The following is a 15,759-nucleotide window of genomic DNA, read 5'->3' on the forward strand; positions in this document are numbered from 1 at the left end:
TTATTACAAGCAGTACTTTAAGGACTATCTTGGTACATATGCCTTACAGTGTGTGTCAGAATAGAAGCAACTCCTAGAAAATGAGTTACAGATTCAAAGGGGATGTACTTTTGAAATTTTGATATATCTTTGTCATGGTAATTAAAAGACTTTATTTTACTTGAGATACTTCTGAATGGACAATTATCGTAAAACCATTTAGAAGGTAATAGAATTTCACTCTCTTTTGCTTCTTATCTGTGATTGCTAGGACTAGGTCCTTGGCTTTAAAAAAGGCTTTGAATCTCAGGCAACGGTTTTAGAAATAGGGATCCAAATTAATTTGTTTGGCTAAACACCTAATACTATAAAGCTGTGGCTATTTAAATGTAAAGTTAATCAAAATTAAATACAATTAAATATTTAGTTCCTCAGTCACACACTGGCCATATTTCAGGTGCCCAATAATCACATGTGGCTTGTGGCTACCACATGAGACAGTGCAGATCTAGAACAATTCCTTCACTGTAGAAGGTTCCACTGGACAGTGTTACTACAGAGTGATCTTTTGATTGTCTATCAAATTAGAACCAACCCACTGCCTGAAGTGCAATTAACTCCATTTATTCAGTGAACACTTATTGAATGTCTATCTTGTACAAGGCATAAGATGATGATTTTTTTAAAGGTCCCTGTCTCAGGTAGGTCAGAAATCAATGGAGGAGTTTTTTCTGGACTTGCCCCAGGAATACCAACTAACTATAATTGAGAAAATAAAAAGTACTATAATAAGTTCCAACGCAATTTAGGAGCACAAAAGAAGAACATACAGTGTGTGGGTGATCCTGAAGACAATAATTTAGAAGTTATTCTCCTATCTTTAAAAATAGCTTGCTCATTGTTCATTTTTCTAATGTTATTGTTATGTTCTTTGGTATTTTATTTGTAAATAACAAAATGAGGAAGCATTTTAAAACCTCTTAATAAGGCATTATAGAGAAGAGATTATAATTATAGCACAGACTCTGGAGCCCAGCTGCATGGGGTTCAAATCCGGACTCCACCATTTACTAGCTGTGTGACCTTGGACATGTTACTTAACCCCTCTGGGCCTCAGTTTTCTCATCCCTTAAATTAGTATTTACCTCACAATGTTATTGTGAGGATTACATGTGTTAATGTCTGTAAGTGCTTAGGACAGGGCCTGGTACTCATTATTGAGCACTAAGTGCCAGCCATTATTATTATCTAAACATGAATAACTATAATGCTGGAATTTCAGACACCTGGAAAGAATCTAAACGTTTCAGTTGGTTCTGAACAGACCATGGATGAGTTCAGTGGTTTGCAGGAATCTACCCAGATCTGACCAGTCAGTGAGATAGATGTGACATACACATGGCTGTCCTGGCTCAGGTCCATGGCCTGCCCTCCCTGGACCCTGGATGGGACAGTGGCAATAAGGCAATGTGCAGCCAGACAGCCTGGATTTCCTCTCTGACATGGACGGAATTTTACACTCTCACGGTAGTTAGTTAAGACCTGGTCATTAGTAAATTTGTCCAAATCCATTTCATAAATTTAGCTAAGTACTACCTCACCTTGTTCCATGTGCTTACTTATAAGTGAGACAAGCAATACATCCTTTTATTGATTCTGACACTCTTCCTCTCAAACTCTCTCCACTGCCTAAAAATTCAGGTTCCTGTGGTGGTCACAGCTGCAGTCATTTTAGTCATGCCTTTCTTTGAATTTGTCCAGTTCTCCTGCTCCCTTGAGTCTGTCCTTTTATGGCATTCTCCTCTTCCTGCTTCTGCCTCATTTTTGGTAACCTCTCCCTCTTTCTCCCCATCTTTGTAATGATGCTAATACCCACTAGGACTGGCCTCACAAGATCATTAAAAGAAATAATTAAAGGAACACTCAGCAGATACAAAGTGCTACATAAATGTGAAATAATAATGCTTTGAACTATAAAAATGTACATTTCACTGCTTTTATTGCAATATGGGTTACCTGACATTAGTATCTGCAAAGCCTACTGCTTCAGAACTAAATTCATCATGCAACATTTGGAAATATATATCATCAAAGCCATTTGTTGTCCAGATTAATCACTTACCACCTGCTTTTAAGTGTCTAGGACTGTTGTTTATCTTTCTGCAACTGTCAACTTCGATCTTAAAGCCAAGCTGCAGGACTTAGATTGTTTCCACCAAAGAAAAAGTTTAAAAAATATACATGAATAAGAGAATAAAACACACCATACTGCTTATAGTTTCTTAATGCAAATTAGCTACAGTGCTCTTCGGAAAAGCAGGAAGGATGAAGCAATTTGTAGGTAGTCCCATTGCACTCAATACCACCTCTGCTCTGAGGCAGATGCACCCTAAAGTTAATGACACTTCAGTTTCAGGGCCCTGGAACTTGCGTGGGTCTCTACCAAGTCCCTGTGTCTAACTAATGCAGTATTCTTTTTCTTAAAGAGCTCCGTCTCCCACCTGTATAAGCACCAAGCTCCACAAAACCTAATATGCCCTGCTGGTGCCATAGTAATTATCACACATGGCCACTGGCACCGGAGCAGCCGCAATGTGTTCTCTGCTGAGTGATGATCTCTGTCTTGCTGGAGATTGTGCACGATTTGGTCCAACTGTTCATGGACTTGCTGACTTGGGGCCCAGGACACCGTCTCCACCTCTGTTAGGCAGGCCTGTGGCCTGAGAAATCATTCCCTGAACTCCACTCCAAACTTGTTCTTTAGAATCTTGCAGATTTGAGAAGAGTTGCTCAGGCACCAGTGAGAGAAGAGATTATTTTTGGAAGCCACTCCTTTAATCCAAGGTTTCTCAACCTCAGCATTATTGACATTTTGTGCCAGATAATTCTTTGTTGGAGGATGAGGCGGGAGGCTGTTACAGGATATTCACCCGCATCCCTGGCTTCTGTGTAGTTCGTCACCCCCTCCCCCACCCTCACCCCAATCAAGTTGTGAAAACCAAAAGTGTCTTCAGACATTGCAAAATGTCCCCTGGGGCAGAATCTCCTCTGTTCAAGAACAGCTGCTTAATCAAACATTCCAGCAAAACCCTAAGATGAAAACTTTCCTTTTGTCTTGAATAACAAAATAGGCATTTTGCTGCTCACTGGCAAGCCCTCCTGGACTCCAGTGCAGGCAGGACTTTTGACTGGCAAAAAAAAGCCAATTGTTTATTCACAGATGACATGATCTCATACATAGAAAATCTTAAGGAATTCATACACACACAAATCTATTAGAACTAATAAATGAGTTTGGCAAGATTGCAGGACACAAGATCCATATACAAAAATTAATTGTATTTCTATATATCAGCAATGAATAATTAAAAATGAAATTAAGAAAATTCCATTTACAATAGCATCAAAAAGAACAAAATACTTAGGAATAAATTTAACAAAAGAAGTACAAGTTGTGGACACAGAAAACTATAAAATAAAACATTGTTGAAAGAAATTAAAGATGTAAGTAACTATGTATGATATCTCATTGGAAGACTTAATATTGTTAAGATGGCAATACTCCCAAAATTGATCTATAGCAATACAACCCAAACTTATCAGCTTAATTACTAACAAAATCGCAGCTGCCATTTTTTTTTTTTTTTACAGGAATTTACAAGTTGATCCTAAAATTCATATGGAAATTCAAAGGACCTAGAACAGTCAAAACAATCTTGAAAGAGAAGAAGGTTGGAGGACTAATACTTCCTAATCGCAAAACTTACTATAAAATTACACTAATCAAGCCAGTGCAATACTGGCATAAGGACAGACATACAGATCAATGGAAGAGAACTGAGAGTGTAGAAATAAACCCCTATATTTATGGTCAAGTGATTTTCTTTTTTTCTTTTAATTTTTTTTTTAATTTTTTAATTTCTTTGGCTGCACTGGGTCTTCGTTGCTGCGCGCGGCCTTTCTCCAGTTGCGGTGAGCGGGGACTACTCTTCGTTGCGGTGCACAGGCTTCTCACTGCGGTGGCTTCTCTTGTTGCAGAGCATGGGCTCTAGGCGCACAGGCTTCAGTAGTTGTGGCTCGTGGGCTCAGTAGTTGTGGCTCATGGACTCTAGAGCTCAGGCTCAGTAGTTGTGGCGCACGGGCTTAGTTGCTCCGCGGCATGTGGGATCTTCCCGGACCAGGGCTCGAACCCATGTCCCCTGCATTGGCAGGTGGATTCTTAACCACTGCATCACCAGGGAAGTCCCGGTCAAGTGATTTTCAACAATGGTGACAAGACAGTTCATTGAGGGAGATAATAGACGTTTCAATAAATGATGTTGGGACAACAGTCTAACAATAGCCATGTGAAAAGAATGAAGTTAGACCCCTACCTCATACCATATATAAAAATTAATTCAAAAAGCCTTAAAGACCTAAATGTGAGAAATAAAAATATAAAACTCATAGAAGAAAACATAGAAGTAAATCTTAGTTTAGGCAATGGTTTCTTAGATTTGTCTCCAAAAGCACAGGCAACAAAAGAAAAAATAAATTAGACTTAATTGAAACTGAAATTTAAAAATTTTGTACTCCAAAGGACATCATAAAGAAAATGAAAAGATCAGCCATAATGTGGGATAAAATATTTGCAAATTATGTATCTGATAAGGGACTTGTATTCAGAATATAGGAAGAACCCTTACAACTCAACAAGAGAAAGACAAATAATCCAATTTTAAAAGAAGCGAATGATTTGAACTGACATTTTCCCAAAGAAATGGCCAATAAGCATATGAAAAGATACTCAACATCATTAACTATCATGACATGCAAATCAAAACCACAATGAGATACCATTTCATACTCACTAGGATGGCTTAATTAACCATCCTAGTGGTTATAAAAAGCAAAAGCAAAACATAATAACAAGTGTTGGCAAGGATGTGGAGAAGTTGGAATCCTCATACATTATTCGTGGGAATGTAAACTGATGCAGTCCCTTTGGAAAATAGTTTGACAGTTCCTCAAAATGTTAAACATAGTGTTATAATGATCCAGAAATTCCATTTGTAGGTATTGAATTGAAATATGAGCATGAAATATGAGAAATATGAATGAGAATTGAAAATATATACCCCCACAAAAACTGTACATGAATGTTCATAGCAGCATCATTCATAATAGACAAAAAGTGGAAACAACCCAAATGTCCATCAACTAATGAATGGATAAACACATGTGGTATATCATATAATAGAATATTATTCAGCAGTAAAAAGGGATGAAGTTGTAATACATGCCACAACAATAAACCTTGAAAACATTATGCTAAGTAAAAGAAGTCAGTCACAAATGACCACATGTAGTATGATTCCATTAAATGAAATGTCCTTGATAGGCAAATCTATAGAGACAGAAAGTAGATTAATGGTTGTCAGGGACTGAGCCAGGGGAGGGGGGGACAGGGAGGAGGCAATGGGAAGTGACCGTTAATGGGATGATAAAACTGTTCTGTAATAGATAGTGGTGATGGTTGAACAACTTTGTGAATATACTAAAAACCACTGAATTGTACACTAAAAAAAATAAACTAAAAAAACGACAGAGCAGTTAGAAGGAAAAAAGCCAATCATTCAGAGAGAAACAGGATTGCTGTAAGAACTTCATCAGAGAGGGTCTTCTGGAGAATGAAAGGCTATGGAAGACAATAATCTAGTATATCTTGCTGAGGGTGAGAGAAATGCCTTACCACATTCTGATAACAGCTGCTTTAAGTCTGTCATTGGTAATGGGGCTCCTGGAGAACCTGCCTCTTCCACCTCTCCCCACATTGTCTGAGCTATGAGTTAGTCTGATGAAACGTGAAGATAGCACAGGAGGGAGTCACTGATAAAACCCACAGAGAAAGACCCAGAAAAACACTAGCTTATAAAGTATGATATACCGCAAGTGAGGAGTGCCAGTGCAAAGGACTATATGCCTCCTTCATTCCCATAATGAACATGAGGTTTCCACCCAGGAACTGGATCCAGACTGTCTTAGTCCATTCGGGCTGCTATAATGGAATACCATAGACTGGCTGGCTTATCAACAACAGACATCTATTTCGCACAGTTCTGGAGGCTGGACCCATGTCCCGAGATCATGGCTCTGACTGATTCAGTGTCTGGTGAGGGTTGTCTTCTTGTTGTGTCCTCACATGGCAGAAGGGGTGAAAGAGCTCTCTGGGGTCTCTTTTACAAGGCACTAATCCTATGATTAGTAGGGGTTCCACCCTCATGACCTAATCATCTCCCAAAGGCCCACCTCGAAATACCATCACATTGGGGATTAGGTTTCAACACATGAATTTTGAGGGGCATGTGCATTCAGTCTCTAGCACAGACCTTGTTCCTGCTTTTTATGTGTTGTAGAAATTTACTTCCTTTGTGGTTTTCCCCCTGCTAATTGCATTAGATTCAGGACTGCCTTTTTTGTGGTTTATTTAAAATACAGAAAGAAAAAAGTTAAAAAAAAAAAAGAAGAAGAAAAAAAAGGCACTGGAGATAAGAACAGTAAACAAAACAGACCCCAAATCCCACTCTTGTAGAACTTTTATTCTAGTGACTAAATGCTAAGTGTTTGTCCAGGGGCTTTATATACACTCATTAAATTCCTGACATGGCCTTGTGAGATAGCTACGGTTATAATCTGTTACCAATGAGGAAAAGTAAAGCTCAGGGAGGCCTCATTACATGTCTAAGCTCACACTGCAAGGGAAGGGCCACAGTTTGAATCCAAGCAACTGACTCTAGAAACTGAGCCCTTAATCACTATGTCCACAGCTCCCCCAAAAGCGTGCCGAGGTGCCCCAGAAGGCCACAGGGAACTAAAGACCATGGCAGGAGCTTTTAATTTTTAAGAGAAATACAAAGACATATATCAGACACCACATAAATTCCTGCTCTTAAGTTGTTTGGAACTAAACTAATAAATAAAACCATTAGATATTTCTTTTGATGTAGGGGCACTGTGAAATATGACTAATATTATAAGCATAATATTATGCTAAAGGCACTGTGAACTGAGAGAAGTTTGGGAACTTCTGTACTATGCTATTGTCCATTTACATGTCTAGTTCCCCCTCCAGACCACAAGCTCTTGAAGGCAGCCTGGCACACAGTAGGCACACCAAAAATGTTTGTGGAATCAATGAATAATTAGAATAGAAGTAAAGGGGAGGGCTTCCCTGGTGGCGCAGTGGATAAGAATCTGCCTGCCAATGCAGGGGACATGGGTTCAATCCCTGGTCCGGGAAGATCCTACGTGCCATGTAGCAACTAAGCCCGTGCGCCACAACTACTGAGGCTGTGCTCTAGAGCCCGCGAGCCACAGCTACTGAAGCCTGCGTGCCTAGAGCCTGTGCAGCACAAGAGAAGCCACTGCAATGAGAAGCCTGCGCACCGCAACGAAGAGTAGCCCCCGCTCGCCGCAACTAGAGAAAGCCTGCGTGCAGCAACGAAGACCCAATGCAGCCAAAAATAAATAAATAAAATTTAAATTTAAATTTAAAAATTTAAAAAAAAGAAGTAAAGGGGAGATGTATACATGACTCAGAGCCAAGATATAAGTAGCAAGGACAACAGAGAGAAGAAATGGCAGAAGGGAGTGCAATATTTGGGGAATAGAAATTATGTGGGGAACGTAATATAAACAAGGCAGTATGTATAGTGAAATAGTTAAGCATGTGTTCTCCGAAGCCAGGCTGGCTTTGAATCCCAGCTCTGCCACATACTAGCTCGGCGATCTTGGGAAAGTTCCTTAACTTTCCTGGGCCTCAGTTTTCTCATCCATGAAATGGAGTTAAAAAAATTATTGTGATGGGTTAAATGAGTCTACATGAATGGATTGCTTAGAATAGTGTCTAGCACATGGTGACTGTTACGTATCTGCTGTTTGATATTATTATTATTCCGGTTCTATTCAACCAGGTTTATCTTTTCATGAATTTGAAGTCATTTGGGCTCTACGAGGAAGCTGATGGCAGCTAGTGTGACCCATTGCTCCAGTTTGCCTGAGTCTGAGAGGTTTCCCTGGAGATGAGACTTCCAGTGCTAAATCTGGGAAAGTCCTGGGCAAATTGGGATGAGTTGGTCACCCTAGTGGCAGCTCATCTCTTTATCCCTGCAGGGAATCTGACTGTAGGTTTATTCCTGGCTCTGGAGGGGTCACTTCCCTGGCAGGTCCACAGGAGGCAACAGTGAGGGATTCAGGTTGCTTTGTGGCCGAGCGGCAGGTGGCAGGAAGTGTGCAATTTAAGGCAGGAAGGCATATATGGTTGAGATTTATGTAACAGAGTAAGAGCAGAGGAGAAGTTCCATCACCACCTACCTCTGCAAGGCACCGTGTTGCTCAGAATGTCTGACTTCAAGAGTTTTCAGAGAAGAAGAATAAATAGCTTTATTTGAATTTTATAGATAATTCACATTACTCAAAGATTATTGAACCATGTAAATATATACGCCAAAAAGTCTTCCTCCACTCCTATCCCCTAGCCAGTTAGCTCCCAACACACAGAGGTCATCTGCTCAGAGTTTCTTTAGCCACATACAAGAAAATATGAATATACATGCTTATTTTACCTTCATTCTGGTATCAGATGACTATAAAAGTGGATGCAAGCCTTCTGGTCACTGGAGAGGCTATACTTGAATAAATTGGCAACTGACAGCCAATGTCAAAAGGACTGTTCACTTCGGGTCCACTGACAAATGGGGGTTTGGGACCTGAAGAATTGAGGCTGAGACCTGGGAGGTGGTGACAACAGCATGGCCCAGCCGCTTCTTAGGGTGCAATGACATGCCAGCCAGCCTGCAGAGATGACATCTTCATCTCTTCCCTCTCTCACTTCCAGGTAAGGACTGCAACTTTTTACTTATTCATTGTCAAGATTCACAACCACTTTTATATAGATTGGTCCCGCTATTTTCAATGTTGTTGTTGGTGTTCATTTCATTTTTATTCCCTTTGTCATATTATCAGTTCAGGATGTTTGACAGCCACCCCCTTCCTTGCCTACAAATTAAGGCCGCTGTCTCCTGTTATCTTGGTTTCTAACTGGTGGTTTTAGTTTTGTTATGACTAATTCTATATTTAGGCACTTGTCAATTCCGCTCCAAAAGTTGTGAGAGACAGAGAAAGAAGATGCTGTAACTGTGGGCTCGGTTTACCCACAGGCTTTGTCCAACCCTCTTGCTTTATCCCCTTATGCCATCACCCCTCCCCCACCTTTCTGCTTGCCATTCTTACCTCCTCTTTTTTTCTTATGGTTAACTCCTTCCTACATCTCAAACCTTCCAACTGAGTTCACTTACATTCTGACTGCAGTATCTTCTTTAGAATTTCTTTGAATGAGGGTTAGCTGGTAATAAATTATCTGCTTTTGTTTCTTTACAAAGGTATTTATTGCCCTCATTATTGCAAGTTATTTTCACTGGGAAATAGATAAAATTCTACATTGGTAGCTATTTTCTTTCAGCACATGGAAAATATTTTTATTAAATGTATAATAGACCTTATCACTCTGCATTCCATGTCCTTTCATCTCTCTTCCATTTTTTCCCCATCTTTTTTTCTCTGGCTATGTCCCAGATACTTTCTTCTAATACTACTGTTAACCCCATCTATTAAGTTTTTTATTTGAGTTACTAGTTTCATTTCAAGACATTCAATTTAGTTCTTTCTCAAATATGCTAGATCACGTTTTGTATTTTCTATATCTGCCACTTGTGCCTAATAATTCCAATACCTCAATTATTTGTGGGTCTGTTTCTACTTTCTATTGTTTCTGCTGTTCTCATGTATGATGTCTAATTTCCTTGGGTGCTTGGTTATTTTTGACATGTGCTTCTCACTGCCTTTGAAAAGTTCTATGTGGGAGTTCTTTGAGGCCAAGAATAAAGGTGCCCCTCTACAAAGACGTTGTCTTTGTTGTTGCCACATGAATAACTATTGTCAGTCTGGGATGACTTTAAACTAAACTCATGATGTGAGGTTCTTTTGGACCACACACAGGATGTAAATTTGAGGTAAAATTCTTTGTGAGGGCTATTTTGTGGTTAAAAAAATCTCAGTATAGGTTTCCCCCCTGCTTAGCCCAGCACGAAGGCAATTTCCTTGCCTCCCCTGGGGTTGGGGTCAGTGTTGGTTTTACTTCTGGTTTGGTCTTACCATGCGGTCCCTTCTTATTGTAGGGGTTTGCTGTTATATTCCCAACTTGGGATGGGCTTGAGACTCAGATTTCTCGCCTTCTTTCTTTCATCACAACAAATACAAGTTCAAAGTTGCTGGGATTGACAAACGATCTCAGGGCACGAGGAGCTGCTGCGTTCACTTCTCTCTGTTTTTGGCTTTTGCTTAGGTATTTTTTTCATTTGACAGATCTTCCTTGTCTTAAGGGATACTTTTTTTTTTAATGTTTTTCCAGCATTTTTAATTGCTTTCAGTGGGAGGGTTGATCTGAATAACTAGCTTGCCATTATCAAAAAGAGCAGTATAATCACCTATTTTTTTTTTAACAGCTGCGTACTTTTCTATTATACTCACATACCAAAGTAATTTAACCACTCTCTTATAAGGGACATTTTTTCTAATCTTTTGATCTTACAGTAAATAATACTGTAACGAACGATTTTCCACATCTACCATTTATACATACACATACATTTTTCTGTAGAGTAAATTCTCAGAAGTGGATATCAGGACCAAAATGTATTATACATTTTTACTTTTGATAGTTTATCACCCAGTTATACACCAATGCACCAGCAATGTATGAGAGTTTCACCACTGCCTTCCTAACTGAGTGTTACAACACTTTTGAATTTGGGGGAAGGCAGCTCTTAAAACTATGTTCTCAAGTGCTGCCTTGGCTTGTCTTGAAATTGTGGCCATGAGATTGTGATCAAGGTGGGACCTGCTTAGGGTGGTCCACAACTGCTTTTAAAACCCACCATAAGATGCAAACTAGTTGATCGTTCAGTCATATCCTTGAGCCCCGTAGTGGCTGGACTTAAATAAACTGTAAGCCCATGAAGGACAGAGATCAAGTTAGAATTTAATGATAATGCTGATTTCCCAAAGATCTAGCACAGAGAGACCTGAGCCGGATCTGAATTGGGGGCTAGGAAATGTGACTTCTCCAACACTGAATTTGTCCATACGGCCCTGAAATTTTTCTAGAAACTCATTATGGGATGAACTTTATCTCTTTTGAAAAGGTGTGCATATTATTGATATAAGCCTTAATCCAGGCAACAGGAACAATTCTTAAGCAACACTTAGTGTTATGGACTGAACTGTGTCCCACCCCCTGCCCCTCATTCATATGCTGAAGTCCTAACCCCCGTTATCTCAGAATGTATTTGGAGAAACGCCTTTAAAGAGGTAATTACAGTTAAATGAGGTCATCAGAGTGAGCCCTAAATCTTCTAGTGTCCTCATAAGAAGAGATTAGACACACACGAACATACACAGAGGGAACACCCTGTGAAGAAACAGGGAGAAGATGACCACCTGCAAGCCAAGGAGAGAGACCTCAGAAGAAACCAACTCTGCTGACACCTTGACCTTAGACTTCTAGCTTCCAGAACTCTAAGAAAATAAATCTCTGTTGTTCAAGCCACACTGTCTGTGGTACTTTGTTATGGCCACCTTAGCACATGAATACGGCTAGGGATGGCCAAGGAATTATGTCAGTACATAATGTCTGATTTTTAATTACCTACAGCTTTGAGATCAAGAAAATATGGTGAATGGAAACTTATTTGAAAACTTACTTGCCTGTCTCTGGTCTACTTATTTTAATATACTCCTTAAGGAGTCCACAAAGTCATTCAATTCTGAGATAAATGAAAAATTTTCTGTGAAACTTTCAGAACTGTTACATTTTCTTATTCTTATTTTTTTGTGAAAGCACTATGATATGAAATGGCATAACATATATTGATAACTAGAACTTTTCAATACACTTATAAGTCAGACTTACAGTTCTCTTTGTACTATGTTCCCCCATAATGGAATAAAGAGTTCAGGTTGGTCCTGGGTCCCTGGCAAAGGTAGACGTTCAATACCAATGCCTCATTGGATGGCTGGGGGATAGAGTGGGATAGATTGCACGCACTTCTGTGGATGAAGGCAATCTGAGGCTCACTCAGAGACCAACCCCTAGATATTAAGCCAAGAATTTGAACCCCCTGTTGTCTCTCCTTCAGTAGAGGAGGGTAGAATTTGGCTCAGAAGGTGTCAGGAGATGCATGCTGGGATTGTCAACAGGATACCTGCTTACTAGCAAGTTGAAGAGCAGCCTTTTGGAACACAATTTGCAAACTATTTACATGTGTTTATTGAGATAGAAAAAATAACTTTCATTTGCTTAATAAACTTTTCTATTGTTTAATTTACAGACTATGATAAAAAATAATATTTTGCATTTTTGAGGAGGATTTTCAAAAATCTTCATTTGATATTCTTCTGGCCAAAGAAATTTACTTATGTTAGCATGGAGAAAAGACTTAATGCTTGTGGTCTGTTTTTCTTTTATATTTTGAATTTAATGGAGGCTTCAGTCATATTCTGTTGGCATATGCTATGCTCTGAATATCTATTCAAATTGCTAAAGACCTGGATGAAAATAACTTCTTTGTAAATCCCTTATATTACACACATGCCTAACTGCCATACCCATATTCCCCTAGAATCCATCACAGTTCTGAAAGCATTAAGAGATTTGCAAACTTAAATAAAGAAGACAAACTTAAATAAGGATGAACTTAAAAAAAAATTAAGATCCCTAACTTCAGGTACTTTATTTCAAAAAAGGAAAGAAAACACACCATAGCCAAACCAAATATTTTGAGATTTCTCTCAAACTTCCCACATCTTTTCACTTTATAATGTAAACCTGAATAGGAAGTCTATAGAAGAATTTCACACTGCAACAATATTAATACTTTTAATTTTTGAAATAATTTCAAAAGCACAGAAAAGCCGTAGGAATAGTTCAAAGATCTCCTATCTATACATCAATCAGAGACCCTAGTCAAGTTTCACCAACTGTCCTGGCAGTGTCCTTCATAGCAAAATGACCCAATACAGCATCATCTGTTGCTTTAAGTTGTCAAACCCCTTTAGTCTCTTTCAATCCAGAACAATTCCACAGTCCTTCCTTGACTTTCAGGACTAGCACATTTTTTAAGACAACAGGCAAGTTATTTTATAGAATGGTCCTCAATTTAGGGTTGTCTGATGTTTCCTTTTACTTAGATTCAGGTTATGTGTCCATTTTTGGCAGGAATACCCGAAAAGCAATACTAAATTCTCCTTGTATCCTGTCAGGTGGCACATGATTTCAATCTGGTCATGTTACATTTAATGTTACAATTGAATAAGGTAGTGTCTGTCAGCTTACTTCACTGAAAAGCTATTCTTTTCCCCTTTATAATTTTTCTTTTCATTTTTTTTTTGGCTGTGCTGCGAGGCTTGCGGACCTTAGTTCCCTGACTAGGGATTGAACCCACGCCCTTGGCAGTAAAAGTGCAGAGTCCTAACCACTGGACAACCAGGGAAGTCCCTTCCCCTTTATAACTGTAAGTCTTTCGTGAGGAGATACTTTGAGGCTATGTAAATATTCTATTTGTCATCTTTTACCCACAAATTGTAGCATCCATTGACATTTCTTGCCTGAATTGAGTATTGCTAAGATTGTTGGATAATGGTGATTTTCTTTTTTATTTCTCTTACGTTTAATAGTTGGCAACATACTAAATGGAAGAGGTTTTCCTTCTCCCATTTATTCATTTGTTTGTTTAAACCTGCATGGACTAAAAGGATATTTTATTCAATGGGGTATAATTCATCCCTATCATTATTGATTTTGATCTCAAATTGTCCCAGATTTGCCCAGTGGTTGGCTCTTCAAACTGGCTTCTACATCATTTTGATGTGCCCTTATCATTTTTTGCATACTTCATTACTTCCTGACATTAAATTACCTTTCATACTCATCTTGTGCTTTTGCTGCCCCAGTCCTGAAATCAGTCATTTTTTCTTAGACCTCTTCAACTGTCAGTGGAAAACAGTTTCTAGAAATCAAGATCTGCATGCTGAGTATGCTTATTGCTATGGGCTACTGCAGTTTCCAGGAACTCTCAGTGGACAGAACTACAACAGAACAGAGATACATCTATATTCATATTACTATATGCCTATCTTTCTATCTATCTACCTACCTCCCTCTCTATCTATCTATCCAAGTTCACAACAGTACTTCCAATTCAGTTCAAACACAATATAACAGGGTTCATTATCCTTCTCCCTTTTTATACTTCTAATTCCCTTATCTGACAGCAAGACATCTGGCTCCATAATCCTCAATATATTTACTTATTTGCTCAATCCCCCTGTATGCAACAAATTCTCTAACCTGCTGGGCCACCATTCATTCAACTGCTTTCTTGCTGTCCTTCTTGCTTGGGCCTCCTCAATGACCTTTTAAATTAACTATTAAGGAGGGAAGGAAGGAAGGAAGGAAGAGAGAAAGGAAGGAAGGGAGGAAAGAGGGAAGGATATTAATTATAATACTGATTATGGATAAGTATATGAATAGAAAGCCTGAATCAGCAGAGGGAGAAACACTCCCAAATTCATTCTACGAAGCCACCATCACCCTGATACCAAAACCAGAAAAAGATATCACAAAAAAAGAAAATTATAGACCAATATCACTGATGAACATAGATGCAAAAATCCTCAACAAAGTACTACCAAACAGAATCCAACAGCACATTAAAAGGATCGTACACCATGATCAAGTGGGATTTATCCCAGGGATGCAAGAATTCTTCAATATATGCAAATCAATCAATGTGATACACCACATTAACAAATTAAGGAAAAAAAACCATATGATCATCTCAATAGATGCAGAAAAAGCTTCTGACAAAATTCAACACCCATTTGTGATCAAAACTCTCCAGAAAGTGGGCATAGAGGGAACCTATGTCAACATAATGAAGGCCATATATGGCAAACCCACAGCAAGCATCACACTCAATGGTGAAAAACTGAAAGCATTTCCACTGAGATCAGGAACAAGACAAGGATATCCACTCTCGCCACTCTTATTCAACATAGTTTTGGAAGTCCTAGCCACAGCAATCAGAGAAGAAAAAGAAATAAAAGGAATTCAAATTGGAAATGAAGAAGTAAAACTATCACTGTTTGCCGATGACATGATACTATACATAGAAAATCCTAATGATGCCACCAGAAAACTACTAGAACTAATCAGTGAATTTGGTAAGGTTGCAGGATACAAAATTAATGCACAGAAATCTCTGGCATTCCTATACACCAACAACGAAAAATCAGAAAGAGAAATTAAGGAAACACTCCCATTTACCACTGCAACAAAAAGAATAAAATACCTAGGAATAAACCTGCCTAAGGAGATGAAAGACTTGTACTCAGAAAACTATAAAACACTGATGAAAGAAATCAAAGATGACATAAACAGATGGAGAAATATACCATGTCCTTGGATTGGAAGAATCAGTATTGTGAAAATGACCATACTACTCAAAGCAATCTACAGATTCAATGCAATCCCTATCAAACTACCAATGGCATTCTTCACAGAATTAGAACAAAAAATTTAAAATTCATATGGAAACACAAAAGACCCCGAATAGCCAAAGCAATCTTGAGAAAGAAAAATGGAGTTGGAGGATTCAGGCTCCCTGACTTCAAACTATACTACAA

The sequence above is a fragment of the Eubalaena glacialis genome, chromosome 8 (genome assembly GCF_028564815.1).
Source record: "Eubalaena glacialis isolate mEubGla1 chromosome 8, mEubGla1.1.hap2.+ XY, whole genome shotgun sequence".
Lineage (NCBI taxonomy): Eukaryota > Metazoa > Chordata > Mammalia > Artiodactyla > Balaenidae > Eubalaena > Eubalaena glacialis.